This window comes from Nomascus leucogenys, chromosome X (assembly GCF_006542625.1).
Source record: "Nomascus leucogenys isolate Asia chromosome X, Asia_NLE_v1, whole genome shotgun sequence".
In the NCBI taxonomy this organism is placed as follows: Eukaryota; Metazoa; Chordata; class Mammalia; order Primates; family Hylobatidae; genus Nomascus; species Nomascus leucogenys.
The window spans coordinates 38,154,068-38,171,034 of NC_044406.1; the positions used below are offsets into that span (position 1 = coordinate 38,154,068).

A 16,967-nucleotide genomic window follows, 5' to 3' on the forward strand; every position below is an offset into this window, starting at 1 on the left:
AGACGGAGTCTCACTCTGTTGCCCAGGCTGGAGTGTAGTGGCACGATCTCGGCTCACTGCAACCTCCGCCTCCCGGGTTCAAGCAATTCTCCTGCCTCAGCCTCCCTCCCAAGTAGCTGGGATTACAGGCGCCCGCCACTACACCTGGCTAATTTTTTTGTATTTTTAGTAGAGACAGGGTTTCACCATGTTGGCCAGGCTGGTCTTGAACTGTTGACCTCAGGTGATCCACCCGCCTCGGCCTCCCAAAGTGCTGGGATTACAGGCGTGAGCCATTGTGCCTGGCCTGGAAATTTTTATACATTGTTGGTGGAAATGTAAATTAACACAGCCACTATGAAAAAAGTATGGAGATCTCTCAAAAAACTAAAAATAGAACTAAGATATGATCCAGCAATCCCACTACTGGGTATTTATCCAAAGGAAATTAAATTAGCATATTAAAGAATACCTGCACCTCCCATGTTTATTGCAGGACTGCGTACAATAGCAAAGATATAGACTCAAGGTAAGTGTTCATCAACAGATGAATGGATAAAGAAAATGTGGTATATATACACAGTATAATATTATTTGGCCATAAAAAATGAAATCATGTAATTTATAGCAACATGGATGGTACTGGAGGTCATTATGCTTAGTGAAATAAACCAACCACCAATATAGAAACATCACATGTTCTCACCCATATGTGGGAGCTAAAAAAGTTGATCAGGAGGTAGAAAGTAAAATGATATATATTAGAGGTTGGGAAGGATATGTGTTCGGGAGATGAACAGAGAGGTTGATTAATGGGTACAAACATACAGTTATACAGAAGGAATAAGTTCCAATGTTCAGTAACAGAGTAGGACAACTACAGTTAACAACAATGTATTGTATATTTCAAAATAGCTAGAAGAGAGGACTTGTAATGTCCCCAACACATAGAAATGATAAATACTTGAGGTGATGCATACCCTAAATACTCCAACTTGATCATTACACATACATGCATGTAACAAAATATCACATGTACCCCATAAATATGTACAAATATTATGTATCAATAAAAATTTGGAAATTAAACAACACTCTCCAAATAATCCATGGGTAAAGAAATAAATCATAAGGGAAATTAGAAAACTGTTTTGAACAAAATGAAAATGAAACACACAACAAATTAAATTTTATGAGATTTAGTTAAAATAGTGCTTAGATGGAAATATATGCTTGTAAATGTTTCTATTAGATAAGTAAGATCTAGGAGTGATGTCAGCAAAGTGGCAGAATAGGAAGTCCCAGCCCTGATCCCACTACAGAAATACCAATTTAACAATATAGAGACCAAAATACCTTTATTAGTAATTCAGACTCCAGTTAAGAAATTGTCGTTCTTCAAAAAAGCACAAAATCAGTAACAGCCACATTGAAACAGGTAAGAAGAGAAATTTCACTTTACCTGCGTAAGCCACCACCTTACACTGGCCCAGCTCAGTGCTGAGAGAGATGGTCTCAGCCCACAACTTCTCCTTCAGGAGGAAGAGGTAGTGGAGCATGCATCCAACATCCCTAGTATTTTGAGGCACTACCTGAGGGACCTGTTTCTGTCCTTTCTCAATCAATCTCCAGTATGAGATTTCTGAGGGAACTGGCATAGTTTGAACACCTGGGGGCAGCCAAGAAAAAAGATAAAAGGTGGACAGCATACCGCAGCCAGCACAGTTCTGTAGGATCAGAAGGAACAGGACCCCGAGACTTCTTCCTCAGGAGGGAGGGAGAGGAGTGGAGCATGCATCCATGCATCCAATGTTACAGCCTTTCAGCGTACTGCCCTAGGAAAAAGAAGGTAGCTTACTGTTGCCAACATAGATGAGATTGGGAGAATGTGTATAACCATGAGCGTGCACATCCACAGTAAAGGTTTGAGAGGCTCTCAAGGGATTAGTAACCAGAATATATAAGGAACTCAAATAACGACAGCAAAAAACCCAATAATAATACAATTAAAATATGGGCAAATGATCTGAATTGACATTTCTCAAAAGAAGACATACAAATGGCCAAAAGGTATATGAAAAAATGCCCAATGTCACTAATCAGAGAAATGCAGACCAAAACCACAATAAAACTTCACCTCACCCCAGTTAAAATGGCTATTATCAAAAAGACAAATTAGAACATGTGGAAGGCAAAAAAAAAAAAGAAAACAAAAACAAAAAGACAAAAAATAACAAATGTGGATAAGGATGTGGAGAAAAGGGAACTCTTATACATTGTTGTTGGGAACGTAAAGTAGCGCAGCCATTATGGAAAAAAGTGTGGAAGTTTCTCAAAAAACTAAAAATAGAACTACCATATAATCCGTAAATCCCACTGCTGGGTATTTATCCGAAAGAAAGTAAATCAATATATCAAAGAGATCTCTGCAACCTCATGTTTATTGCAGCACTGTTCACAATAGCCACAATTTGTAATCAACCTAAATGTCCATCAGCAGATGAGTGGATAAAGAAAATGTGGTACATATACACAGTGGAATACTATTCAACTACGAAAATCAATGAAATTCTGTCAATCATGGCAACCTGGATGAACCTGGAGGATAGGATATAATGTTAAGTGAAATAAGTCAGGTACAGAAAGATAAATGCCAGAAATTCTCACTCATATGTGGGGGCTAAAAAAATTCAGTTTATAAAAGTAGAAGGTAGAATTATGGTCATTAAAAGCTGGAAAGGGGATGGAGGAAGGTAGGGTAGGGAAAAGCTAGTTAACAGATACAAAATTATAGCTAGATGGGAGGAATAAGTTCTAGTGTTCTATAGCACTATAGGGTGAATATAGTTTGCAATAATTTATTGTGTACGTTTAAAAGCTAGAAAAGAGAATTTTTAATGTTCTCAACACAAAGAAATGATAAACGATTGAGGTGATGCCTATTGTAACGAACCTGGTTTAATCATTACACGTTGTATTCATGTATCAAAGTACTACACTGTGCCACATAAATATGTATAATTATTATGCATCAACTAAAAATAAAATGAAAAAAATAAGCACATGACTTAAGGCTGCCCCCTAAAAAAAACTAAAACTAAAAACAGAATTACTATATGATACACCAATCCCACTACTGGGTATATGCCCAAAGGAATTGAAATCAGTATGCCAAAAAGACGTCTGCACTCTGATGTTCATTGCAGCATTATTCACAATAGCCAAGATATGGAAAAAACCTAAGTGACAATAAAAGGATGAATAAATTTTAACAATGTCATACACACACACACACACACACACACACACACACACAATTGAACACTATTCACCCTTAAAAGAACAGGAAATTCTATTTGTAACAACTTGAATGAATGAATAAACCTAGAGAACATTATGTTAAGTGAAATAAGCCAGGCACAGAGAGACAGAAACCATATGATGTCACTTTTATCTGGACTCTAAAACTCTTTTAGAGTTTAACTCCTAGGAGTAGAGAGTAGAATGGTGGTTACCAGAGGCTGGGGGGAAAGGGGTGGGAATGGACAGGCAAAGGGGAGATGTTGGTCAATGGTTACAGTGTTACAGTTAGACTAATAAGTTCTGGAGTACCACTGCACAGCACGGGGACTATAGTTAATACTAATGTATATTTCAGAATAGCTAAAAGAGAAGATTTTAAAATGTTCTTTCAGCCAAGCGTGGTGGCTTGGGCCTGTAATCCCAGTGCTTTGAGAGGCTGAGGTGGGAGGATCACTTGAGTTGAGGACTTTGAGACCAGCCTGGGCAACACAGTAAGACCCTGTCTCAATCAATCAATCAATCAATCAATCAATATTCTTCCCACAAAGAAATAATAAATATTTGATGTGATGTATATGCTAATTAGACTGATTTGATTATTCCACATGTATACATGTATCAAAACATTACATTGTACTCCATAAGTACATATAATTATTATTGGAAATTAAAAATAAAACTTTTTTTAAAAAGCCATACAAAAGCACAGTTGCAAATGATACCGTATAACCATGAAGTGCTGGCAGAAAGACCATCTCAGTGTGCAATAATCTGAAATATGATCAGTGTTTTTAAAGCTTAAAAACGTAATAGCTACAATAATTTTTTAAGGGATATACAGTATAAAAGATGTAAATTGTATCATTGTACACATAAAATGTGTGCAGGGTGGAGTTAAAGTTTACAGTTGTTTAATGTGATCAAAGTTAAGTTGTTATCAGCTCAAACTAGCTTGTATCTGTAAGATGTTTTATGTAAGCCTCATGGTAACCACAAAACAGAAACCTATAGTAGATATACAATGATAAAAAGTAAGTAAAGTGTACTACCAGAGAAAATAATCTAATCATAAAGGAAGACAGCAGGAGAAAGAAAAGAACAAAGGCTCTATAAAATAACCAGAAAGGCCAGGCACAGTGGCTCATGCCTGTAATCCCAGCATTTTGGGAGGCCAAGGCAGGCAGATCACCTGAGGTCAGGAGTTTGAGACCAGCCTGGCCAACATGGCAAAATCCATTCTTTACTAAAAATACAAAAGTTAGCCAGGTGTGGTGGTGGGTGCCTGCAATCCCAGCTACTAGGGAGGCTGAGGCAGGAGAATCGCTTGAACCTGGGAGGCGGAGGTTGCAATGAGCTGAGATAGTGCCATTGCACTCCAGCCTGAGCAACAAGAGCAAAATTCTGTCTCAGAAAAAAAAAAAAACAAAAACAAAAAACAGAAAAACAACAAAATAGCAGTAGAAGTTCTTATCTATCAATAATCATCTTGATTAAATTCTCCAGTCAAAAGGCATAGAGTGACCGAATAAATAAAAAACAAGACCCGACTATGTGTTCCCTAGAAGAGACTCACTTAACCTTTAAGGTCACACATTGATTGAAAGTGAAAGGATGGGAAAAGATATTCTATGCAAATGAAAACCAAAAGAGAACAGGAGTAGTGATACTTATTTAAGAAAAAATAAACTTTAGGTCAAATACTAAAACAAGACTGATATGGTTTGGATCTGTGTCCCCACCAAATCTCATGTTGAATTGTAATCCCTAATGTTGGAGGTGCGGCCTAATGGGAGGTTTTTGGATCATGGCAGAGAATTTCTCATGAATGGTTTTGCACCATCCCCCTTGATACTGTCCTTGTGATAGTGAGTGGGTTCTTGTGAGATCTGGTTGTTTAAAAGTGTGTGGCACCTCTGGCCCTCTCTCTCTTGCTCTTGCTCTGGTGACATGACTGCTCTGCCTTAGCCTTCTGCCATGATTGTAAGTTTCCTGAGGTCTCCCCAGAAGCCAAGCAGATGCCAGCAGCATGCATCCTGTACAGCCTGCAGAACTGTGAGCCAATTAAACCTCTTTTCTTTATAAATTACCCAGTCTCAGGTATTTCTGTATAGCAATATGAGAATGGACTAATACAGAGACTAAGAGCGTCATTATATAATGATAAAGGAAAAATCTATCAAGAAGATATAACAATTTTAAATATATATGCATACAACATTGGAGCACCTACATATATAAAGCTAATGTTAATAGATCCAAAGATGGAGATAGACTATAATATAATAATATTAGGAAACTTCAATATCCTACTTTCAACAATGGACAGATCATCAAGTCAGGAAATTAATAAGGGAATATTAGACTTGAAATACACTTTAGACCAAATGGACATAGCAGACATATAAAAAACATTCCATTCAATAGCAACAGAATACACATTCTTCTCAAGAGCACACAAAGCATTCTCCAGGGTACAGCATACGTTAGGTCACAAAAGAAGTCTTTTTTTTTTTTTGAGACAGAGTTTCGCTCTTGTTGCCCAGGCTGGAGTGCAATGGCATGATCTTGGCTCACTGCGACCTCCGCCTCCCGGGTTCAAGCGATTCTCCTGCCTCAGACTCACGAGTAGCTAGGATTACAGGTATGCGCCACTACGCCCAGCTAATTTTTGTATTTTTAGGAGAGATGAGGTTTCTCCATGTTGGTCAGGCTGGTCTTGAACTCCTGACCTCAGGTGATCCGCCCGCCTCGGCCTCCCGAAGTGCTGGGATTACAGGCATGAGCCACCACATCTGGCCAAAACAAGTCTTAACAAATTTAATTAGACTGAAATACTATCAAGTGTCTTTTTCAACCAGAAAGGTATGAAACTAGAAATAAATAATAAAAAGAATTTTGGGAAATTCACAAATAAATGAAAATTAAACAACATGTTCCTAAACAACCAATTGGTCAATAAATATATTAAAGACAAAATTTAAAAATATCTTGAGACAAACAAAAATGGAAACAAAACATACCAAAACTTATGGGATTCAGCAAAGAGGAAACTTTATAACAGTAAACACCTACATTCAAAAAGAAGAATGATCAGCCAGGTGCGGTGTCTCACGCCTGTAATCTCAGCACTTTGGGAGGCCCAGGTGGGCGGATCACCTGAGGTCAGGAGTTCGAGACCAGCCTGACCAACATGGAGAAACCCCATCTCTACTTAAAATACAAAATTAGCCGGGTGTGGTGGCACATGCCTGTAATCCCAGCTACTCTGGAGGCTGAGGCAGGAGAATTGCTCGAACCTGGGAGGTGGAGGCTACAGTGAGCTGAGATGACGCCATTGCACTCCAGCCTGGGCAACAAGAGCAAAACTCCATCTCAAAAAAACAAAACAAACAAACAAAAAAAACAAAAAGAAGAATGATCACAAATAAACAACCTAAAGTTATGTCTCAAGGAATTCATTCTTTTTATGGCTGAATAGTACTCCATTGGGTATAAGTACCATATTTTCTTTTTTTTTCTTTTGAGCCAGTCTCACCCTGTTGCCCAGGCTGGAGTGCAGTGGCTCGCCCTCTGCTCACTGCAACCTCTGCCTCCCAGGTTCAAGCAATTCTCCTGCCTCAGCCTCCCGAGTAGCTGGGATTACAGGCACCCGCCACCACGTCTGGCCAATTTTTATATTTTCAGTAGAGACTGGGTTTCACCATGTTGGCCAGGCTGGTCCCAAACCCCTGACCTCGGGTGATCTGCCCACCTTAGCCTCCCAAAGTGCTGTGATTACAGGCATGAGCCACAGCGCCCAGCTCACATTTTCATTTTCTTTTCTTTTTTTTTTTTTTGAGACGGAGTCTCGCTCTTTCACCCAGGCTGGAGTGCAGTGGTGTAATCTTGGCTCACTGCAGGCTCCGCCCCCCAGGGTTCACACCATTCTCCTGCCTCAGCCTCCCGAGTAGCTGAGACTACAGGCACCCGCCACCACACCCGGCTAATTTTTTTTTTTTTTGTATTTTTAGTAGAGACGGGGTTTCACCGTGTTAGCCAGGATGGTCTCGATCTCCTGACCTTGTGATCCGCCTGCCTCGGCCTCCCAAAGTGCTGGGATTACAGGCGTGAGCCACCGCTCCTGGCCATATTTTCTTTATCCATTCATCTGTTGATGGATACTTAGGTTGTTCCCAAATCTTAGCTATTGTAAACAGTGGGGCAACAAGCATGAGAGTGCACATAACTCTTTGATATACTGATTTCCTTTCTTTTGGGTATAGACCCAGCAGTAAGATTGCTGGATCATGGCAGCTCTATTTTTAGTTTTATTGAGAAACCTCCAAACTGTTCTCCTTAGTAGTTGTACTAATTTACATTCCCACCAACAGTGTATTAGTGTTCCCTTTTCTCCACATCCTCACCAGCATTTGTTATTGCCTGACTTTTGGGTAAAAGCCATTTTTCTTTTTTACTGTAAAATAAGTTTATTGATGGTAACGTGATAGAATTTATTCCTGATATCTGATGTTACAAACTTTAGGGTCCTTGAGATATGCAGGATCTTTGTATGTAACTGGCATAAACCCCGTTATTTGAGCTCTCTTAATTGCTTTTGTGATTTCTTTCTGTTTCTTCCCACAAAGACCTGTAATGTGCCTTCCATAAATGCATCCAGTAAATGGAGAAACAAACTGGGACAAAAGCTGTGCATTCTTATAATTTACATGCTTTCCACGCAAGATACATTTCTTAAGAGATTCTTTATAAGGGTTTTCCATTGGAGTGGGCAGGTCCTCAATGCTGGATACCTGTTTATATTGTGAACAACCCCTTCTCGAAAGCACCGTGGGAGTCCCGGGATGTGTAAGGCTGACAGCAGCCGTTACCAGGTGTGTCAACTTCTTCCTCCCTAGACCACCGCAAACAGCAACCGTAGCAATCTTGGTTCCGCCTGGGTAAAAGCCATTTTAACTGAAGTGAGATAATATCTCACTATAGTTTTGATTTGCATTTCTCTGATGGTCAGTGATATTGAGCACCTTATCATATGCCTGTTTGTCATTTGTATGTCTTCTTTTGAGAAATGCCTATTCAACTCTTTTGCCCATTTTTTGATTGGAGTATTAGATTTTTTTCCAATACAGTTGTTTGAGCTCCTTGTTTATTCTGGTTGGTAATCAATTCCCTCTCAGATGGGTAGTTAGCAAAAGTATTTTTTCCCATTCTGTGTATTGTCTCTTCACTTTGTTGATTGTTTCCTTTGCTGTGCAGCTTTTTTTTTTTTTTTTTTTGAGACGGAGTTTCGCTCTTGTCGCCCAGGCTGGAGTGCAATGTGCAATCTTGGCTCACCGCAACCTCCGCCTCCCAGGTTCAAGTGATTCTCCTGCCTCGGCCTCCAGAGTATCTGGGATTGCAGGCATGTGCCACCACGTCCAGCTAATTTCGTGATTTAATAGAGACGGGGTTACTCCATGTTGGTCAGGCTGGTCTGGAACTCCTGACGTCAAGTGATCCGCCTGCCTCGGCCTCCCAAAGTGTAGGGATTACAGGCGTGAGCCACCATGCCCAGCCTTTGACCTTTTAATAATAGCCATTCTGACTGGTATTCAATTAAAGCCCAAGGGCTCTTCTGTCAGCTTTTGGTGAACGCTGCCTGGCCTGGGACTTACCCTTCAAGCAGGTCCAGAAATGCTGTCCAAGAGCCTAGGCCTGGACTCAGGGAACCCAAGAGCCTGCGTGTTGTTCTACCTCATTGTAGCTGAGCTGGTACCTAAAGTTCAAGGCAAAGTCTCCTTTACTTTTCCCTCTGCTCGTCTCAAACAGAAGGAGTCTTTCACCTTAGCCTTCACAGCTGGGAATGTGCTGGGTCACACCTGAAGCCAGTACATCTCAGAGGTCAAGGCCCACAGCATACTCCCTGCATATTACTGCTGGTTATTCAGGGCCTGAGGGCTTAGTCAGCACATGATGAATCCTGCAGGACTGGGTCCTTCCCTTCAAGGCACTGGGTTCCCTTTTGGCCCAGTATGTATCTAGAAATGTCATTCAGGAGTTAGGGCCCAGAATGGGGGCCTCACAACTCTGTCCAATGCCCTGTCCTACTGCGGCTGAGCTGGTATCCAAGATGCAAGACAAAGTCCTGCTTACTCTTCAGTCTCCTCTCCTTAAACAGGAGGGAGTCACTTTCATTGCCTTGAGCTGCACTGCCTAGGGTTGGGGGAGGAATGGCACAAGCACTCCCTTAGCGACCCCAGCTGGTGTCTCCCTGGCTCTAAGCCCAGCCGGACACTAGGATTTGCCTAGGAATGGCAGTTCCTGTGTCCTAGACCGCATTTCAAGTTTACCTAGGACCCCAGACCACTTCAGCCCATGGTGGTGAGGCTTGCTGAGAAACTCAAGTTCTGACCACTCAGATGGCTGACTTCCCTCTGGTCCAAATGCTTCCTCCATGTGCAGGTGCTGGCTGAGCCTAGTACAGCTTTATTCTCTGCTACAACAGGGCAGCACTGAGTTCAATGTAAAGTCGTCCCAGTCTGCTTCACTCTCCCTCTCCAAAGTACACAGATTCTCTCTCTGCACCACACAGACACTGCCAGAGGATGGGAGAGGTGTGGTGTCGGCAATTCAAGACTGTCTGTCCTGCCCTGCTCAATGCCTCTTTCAGAGATATGAAGCTAAATCCAGGTACTGTGATTGCTCACCTGATTTTTTGTTCTTGTGATGGTGCTTTTCGGTATGTAGATAATTGTTAAAATTTGGTTTTCCAGTTGGGGTCGGGGGAAGAATGGTGTAGGCTTCTATTCCACCATCTTCCTCTGCCCTCCTAATTTGAAAAGGTTTTTTGAGAAGATAAAATTGATAAACTGCCAGCTAGACTAACCAAAAAAAAAAAAAAAAAAAGACCTAAATAAACAAAATCAGAAACAAAGAGGATTTATTACAATGGATACTACAGAAATACGAAAGATCATAGAGTCTATTATGAACAACCATATGCTAACAAACTGAAAATCCTAGAAGAAATGGATAAATATTTGGACACAAATGACCTACCAAGATTGAATCAAGAAGAAAAAACCTGAACATACCAATAATGAGCAATGAGATTACATCAGTAATAAAAAGTCTTCTAAGAAAGAAAATCCCAGGTCTGAACAGCTTCACTGCCACATTCTACCAAACATATAAAGAAGTAATACCAATTCTTCTCAAATGATTCTTAAAATGTTAAACAGAATTTATTCTATGAAACTAGCATTACTCTAATTCAAAAATCAGGCATAAACACAACAAAAAAGAAAGCTACAGGCCAATATCCATGATGAACACATAAGCAAAAAATGCTCAATAAAATACAAGCAAACCAAATCCAATAACACATCAAAAAGAGAATACACCATAATCAAATGGGATTTATTCCAGGGATGCAAGGAAAGCTCAACATATGCAAATCAATAAATGTGATACATAACACCAATAGAATGATGGAAAAAAATATGGTCATCTTAATAGATGCAGAAAAGCATTTAATAAAATTCAACATCCCTTAATGATAAAAATTCTGAACTAATTATGCATAGAAGGAACATACCTTCATTTATGCTAAGTGAAAAAAACCAGTCATGGAAAGATAAATATTACATGATCTTCCTTATATGTGGAACCAAAAAATCCAACTTACAGAAGTAGAGAGTAGAATGGTGGTTATCAGGGAGTGGATGAGTGAAGGTGGGGAATGGGGAGATGTTGATCAAAGAGTATAAGGTCTCAGTTAGAAGTAATAAATTTTCAATATCTATTGCAAAGCATAGTGACTATAGTTAATAATAATGTATTGTATATTCCAAAATTGCTTAAAAAATAGATTTTAAATGTTTTCACTACAAAAATGATAAATGTGCTAGGTGATGGGTATGTTAATTAGCTTGATATAATCATTCCACAATGTCCATGTCCTAGTGTTCCATGGAAGTTAGAACTTGTGAGCAATGAAATTGGATATTTAGCTGATGCCATTTCTTTTTCTTTTTTTTTTTTTTGAGACAGAGTCTCGCACTGTCACCCACGCTGGAGTGCAGTGACGCGATCTCGGCTCACCGCAACCTCCGCCTCCCAGGTTCAAGAGATTCTCCTGCCTCAGCCTCCCGAGTAGCTGGGATTACAGGTGCCCGCCACCACACCTGGCTAATTTTTTGTATTTTTAGTAGAGATGGAGTTTCACTATGTTGGCCAGTGGTCTCAAACACCTGACCTCGTGATCCACCCACCTCAGCCACCCAAAGTGCTGGGATTACAGGTGTGAGCCACCACGCCCAGCCCATTTCTTTTTTTTTGAAATTGACAAATAAAAATAGAAACATTTATGGAGTACATCCTGATGTTTCAAAATATGTATACATTGTGAAATGGCTACAACTAGCTAATGAATATATGTATTACCTCACATACTTACCATTTTTGTGTGTGGTGAGAACACTTAAAATCTACTCCTTTAGTGATTTCCAAGTATACAATACATTGCTGTTAACCATAGTCATTATGTTGTACCATAGATCTATTGAACCTATTCCTCCTGTTTAAATGAAAATTTTTTTCTTTGATCAATATCTCCCAATGCCCAATCACCATTCTACTCACTCTTCCATGACTAGCTGAAGCTAATTCTAAGCAGAGTGTTGAAGGAGCAACCTGTTCCTTTTGCCTGGTTATAGTCAAATGAGAGAAGAGAGAAATGATTTAAGAATGGAATTGTTAATCAAAATGGAAGCAGAACTTAAAAATTTGGAAACTTTTCAGCCTATCCATATTGAAAAAGAAATGAGAAAGCCTGATTGGAGATAATAAGGGTAAGGCCAGATTACTGTTGCTTTTTTTTTTTTTTTTTTTTTTTTGAGATGGAGTCTTGCTCTGTCACCCAGGCCAGGGTGCAGCAGTGCTATCTCGGCCCACTGCAATCTCCACCTCCCAGGTTCAAGTGATTCTGCTGGCTCAGCCTCCCAAGTACCTGGGATTACAGCACGCACCAACACATCAGGGTAATTTTTGTATTTTTAGTAGAGATAGGGTTTCACCACGTTGGCCAGACTGGTCTCGAACATCTGACCTCAAGTGATCCACCCACCTCGGCCTCTCAAAGTGCTGGGTTTACAGGCATGAGCCACTTCACCCAGCCCCCAGTTTACTGTTTGATAAGGAAATTAGTATGGCTGGCCCCATCACAAAGGAAATCAGGTATTATTCATCAACACAATGGAATAATGACCCTAAAGGCATTTCAGGGCTCCTAGAGGCGGCCTCTCCCATCATAAGCCCAGACTGCAAGGGCCTGGGGAGCGGATCTTTTTACTGTCGCCATAGTTTTACCTTTTCCAGAATGTCATGTAGTTGAAACCTTTTGGGATTATTCTTTCCTGTTTGCTTATTTTGGTCTCTGTCTTTGATGTTGCAGTCTTTTCTCAAATGCTTGCCGATCAGTGGTTGTTGGCTGATATTTAAGAATGCAGCAATAAAAATCTCATTGGAAGCTCTGTGCATGGGGACAGGGCTAGGCAACCGGTGTCTTTTTTTTAAGTATAATTAGGGATCTGACTATTATACTGCAGACTCTCCGAATGCCAAATGCCATGGTCTTTTCTCTAAGGTTGTTCAGTTTCATTAGAAAAGAACTCTACAATTTTTGCCTAACAGGTAGACACCTGGCTGCTGTAAATTGTACACAAAGGGATGAGTTGACAGTTTTCTATATAGCCTTTCAATTAAAATCCCTGTTTTCAGCCCCACATCTCACTCCCACCCTTCATCATACCTGGCATTGTCAAGACCAAGACACTCCAGGCTCCTGCAGAGAAAGAGCAACTCCTTCCTCTGAAGCATCACCTCCATGCTTACCCCAGGCTGTGGCTTCCTCCACCATGCTCCATCAGTCACCATTCCTCCATTTACATCCTATCATCCAGAAATTAGATGAAATCTCTCTTCTGCTGATGAACCTGCTCCCATTGTCATCATTGTGTTTTTTTTACCTTTTTTAAAATTTATTTATGGCTGGGTGCGGTGGCTTATGCCTGTAATCCCAGCACTTTGGGAGGCCAAGGTGGGCAGATCACCTGAGGTCAGGAGTTAAAGACCAGCCTGGCCAACATGGTGAACCCCATCTCTACTAAAAATACAAAAATTAGCCGGGTGTGGAGGCTCACACCTGTAATCCCAGCTACTCGGGAGGCTGGGGCAGGAGAATCACTTGAACCGGGAAGCGGAGTTTACAGCAAGCTGAGATCGCTCCACTGCACTCCAGTCTGGGAGACAGAGCAAGACTCCGTCTCAAAAATATAAAAAATAAGTAAATAAAAATAAAATTTATTTATGATCATTTTTAGCAGGGTCTCAGGAGGAAGTGGAGATAAACACGTGATAAATCTGTCTTCTTGACCTGGAAATCTACTAGTCTTTGTTTGTTTTATTGTTTTTTTCTGGTAATTATCTTATCTCTAAATATATACAGATTTTTCTATTTATTAACTTATTTATCAATTTTAGTCATTATCTACTGACTTCCTGTTATTTATACCACCCAAATGCCCTCTTCTCATTTCCCCAATGTAGCCATGTCACTAATTACATATTCTCTATTCCTTACCTTTGTGCCTTTAACTAATAGACTTATATTCTCCTTTCTATATCTTAACTTCTGCCATCTGTACTTTTACTTTTATATTAACAAGGTTAATACTTTTTTTTCTTTTGAGCCTGAGTTTTGCTCTTGTTACCCAGGCTGGAGTGCAATGGCATGATCTCGGCTCACTGCAACCTTCCCCTCCTGGGTTCAAGTGATTTTCCTGCCTCAGCCTCCCAAGTAGCTGGGATTATAGGCGCCTGAGAGCAGGCTCAGCTAATTTTTTTGTATTTTTAGTAGAGACGGGGTTTCACCATGTTGGTCAGGCTGGCCTCAAACTTCAGACCTCAGGTGATCCACCCACCTCAACTTCCCAAAGTGCTGGGATTACAGGCGTGAGCCACCGCACCCGGCCCGAAGGTCAATAATTTATATCCTGGCCGGGCGCGGTGGCTCACGCTTGTAATCCCAGCACTTTGGGAGGCCGAGGTGGGCGGATCACGAGGTCAGGAGATCGAGAACACGGTGAAACCCCGTCTCTACTAAAAATAACAAAAAAAATTAGCCGGGCGTGGTGGCGGGCGCCTGTAGTCCCAGCTACTCGGAGAGGCTGAGGCAGGAGAATGGCGTGAACCCGGGAGGCAGAGCTTGCAGTGAGCCGAGATCGCGCCACTGCACTCCAGCCTGGGTGACAGAGTGAGACTCCGTCTCAAAAAAAATAAAAATAAAAATAATAAAAATAAAAAAATAATTTATATCCTGTTTATAACCATAATTATGTCATCCTGAGACAGGAATAATATAGGATGGTTACAGGAGAATAAAAATTCCAGGCAGCAGTTTCACATGAATAGCAAAAATGAAATTGTTAAAATAGCTGCATAATCTGGGGTTGATAAGTGTTTACACTATTGTGATGATATAAATATTGTTCCAGAAAGATCCAATTAGCATAGTATAATTATTTATTTATTTTTTTTAATTTTTTTTTTTGAGACAAGGTCTTGCTCTGTCCCCCAGGCTGGCGTGCAGTCGGCTGCAAGATCACAGCTCACTGCAACCTCGATCCCTGGGGCTCAGGTGAGATCCTCCTTCCTCAGCCTCCCGAGTAGCTGGGACTACCAGGGTGTGTCACCATGCCCAGCTAATTTTTTTTTTGTAGTTTTGTAGAGACAGGGTTTCTCCATATTGCCCAGGTTGGTCTCAAACTTCTGGGCTCAAGTTACCTACCTGCCTCGGCTTACCAAAATGCTGGGATTACAGATGTGGGCCACCATGCCTGGCCTATATTTCTTTTCTTGTACAGTTTTTTTCCCCTGGAGTTTCTAATTGTCTTTCTTTTCTTCCTTGCATTGTCTGACTTTATCAACTAAAGTTATTCCAAATTCTCAAGGAAAGTATAAAATAATTTGAATCCCTCTTTTTCCCAGATACCTTCTTCCTGGAGTCCTCCATCTTCCTGTTCCAATCTGGACTGATTGCTCTGTAGGCCTGTGGCACAGCTGTCGTCCTGGGACGTCTCTTCATTATTCTTCTAGGTTGGACTCTGATATAGTTTGGATATTTGTCTTCACCCAAATGTCATGTTGAATGCTGGAGGTGGGGCCTGGTGGGAGATGTTTCAGTCATGGAGGCCGATCTCTCATGGTTCAGTACTGTCTTTGCAATAGTGAGTGAGTTACTGGGAAATCTGGTCCATGAAAAGTGTGTGGCACCCCACTCCCCCACTCTCTTTTGCTCCTGCTTTCACCATGTGACACGCCTGCTTCTCCTTTGCCTTCTGCCGTAATTGTAAGCTACCTTAGGGCTCTCTAAAAGCCAACCAGATGCCAGCACCATGCTTTCTGTAAAACCTGCAGAACCATGAGCCAACTAAACCTCTTTTCTGTATGAATTACCTAGTCGCAGGTAGTTCTTGGTAGCAATGCAAGAATGGCCTAACACAAACCCAATCTTTCTTGGACCCCATATCTTCCTCTTTCTTAGTTTATTCCCTTGTAGTGGACATTGTAGTTGTTCTGCAGCATCCATTCCACTCCTCTCCCGCTGTATAACAACTATGGGATGTGAGTGGGATTGACCCCACCACCAGCTCTAGGTGTAGGCCTTTATTGGTATAAACTGATCTGAGTAATTTCACCCTCCTAGCCACAGTGATGACTGGTTCAGGGATGACCCAATCACAATGAGGCTTAGGACTTTTATTCAGCATTTGAGGGAGGAGATGACCTATCTTCCCTTGGGTGAAAATAAAGAAGCATGTAGCCTGGTTGCTGCTGTTAGCCATCTTGTGAACATGTGGAAGGCCTACCTGAGGATGGAGCTGAAAAACGGAGGAGGCAGAGCCAAGAGAATCACAGAAATGGAACCATATTCCGGATCATGCCATGCCTGAAGTCTCCCTGCCCGTGGACTCTTCAGTTAAGTAAGCCAATGAATTGCATTTACTATTCAAGACAGTTTGTTAGGTTTTCTATTGCTTGCCCCTGAAAGCATTCTAATTTATGTTTTTGGTTTTCTCACTCTGGAAAGGGGATGGGTGCATGTTTGGTTTATATGAGGTATATTTGCACTGTATTCAGTGGAAACATTTTTTCAAAGTGTAAGTATGTGAGGAAGAGTATATGTGGATGTTAGACAACCAAAGGAATGAACTCTAGTGCTCCCAAACATCCTTTCATCCTGTTTTGGGGGATTTCCCTCTAGAGTCTTGGTGAGAGGCAGGATCCCACTTCCTACTATGGAAACTGATGGTGGTCAGATACTTCCTTTCCCTGACCACGAGGCAACAAGGACTGACTAATCTTTTCACGGCTTTGAATCTGGAGCCAGCAACACAAATAAGCCAGAAATATTACAAAACTAACAGAAGGATGATAGATTAGGAGAATATGTTTGTGGTATGCAAACCTGACAAAAGAACAATAAATAGAAAAAGAAGATAGTAAATGCAATAGGAAAATGGGCATAGGATATGAAGAATAAGTTACAGAAGGGGAAACTTGAGTTTACACAAGGGAAGATTTGAATATATCAAGAGATTTTTATCCCTGCTAATGATTTGAGAAATGAAAATTAAAATAATGGTGAG

The 16,967-nt window shown here is 40.9% G+C and overlaps 1 pseudogene; it reads right to left on the reverse strand.

The window, feature by feature from the left end:
- Nucleotides 1–7,772: 7,772 nt before the first annotated feature.
- Nucleotides 7,773–16,421, reverse strand: LOC100592942 (annotated as a pseudogene).
- Nucleotides 16,422–16,967: the final 546 nt, after the last annotated feature.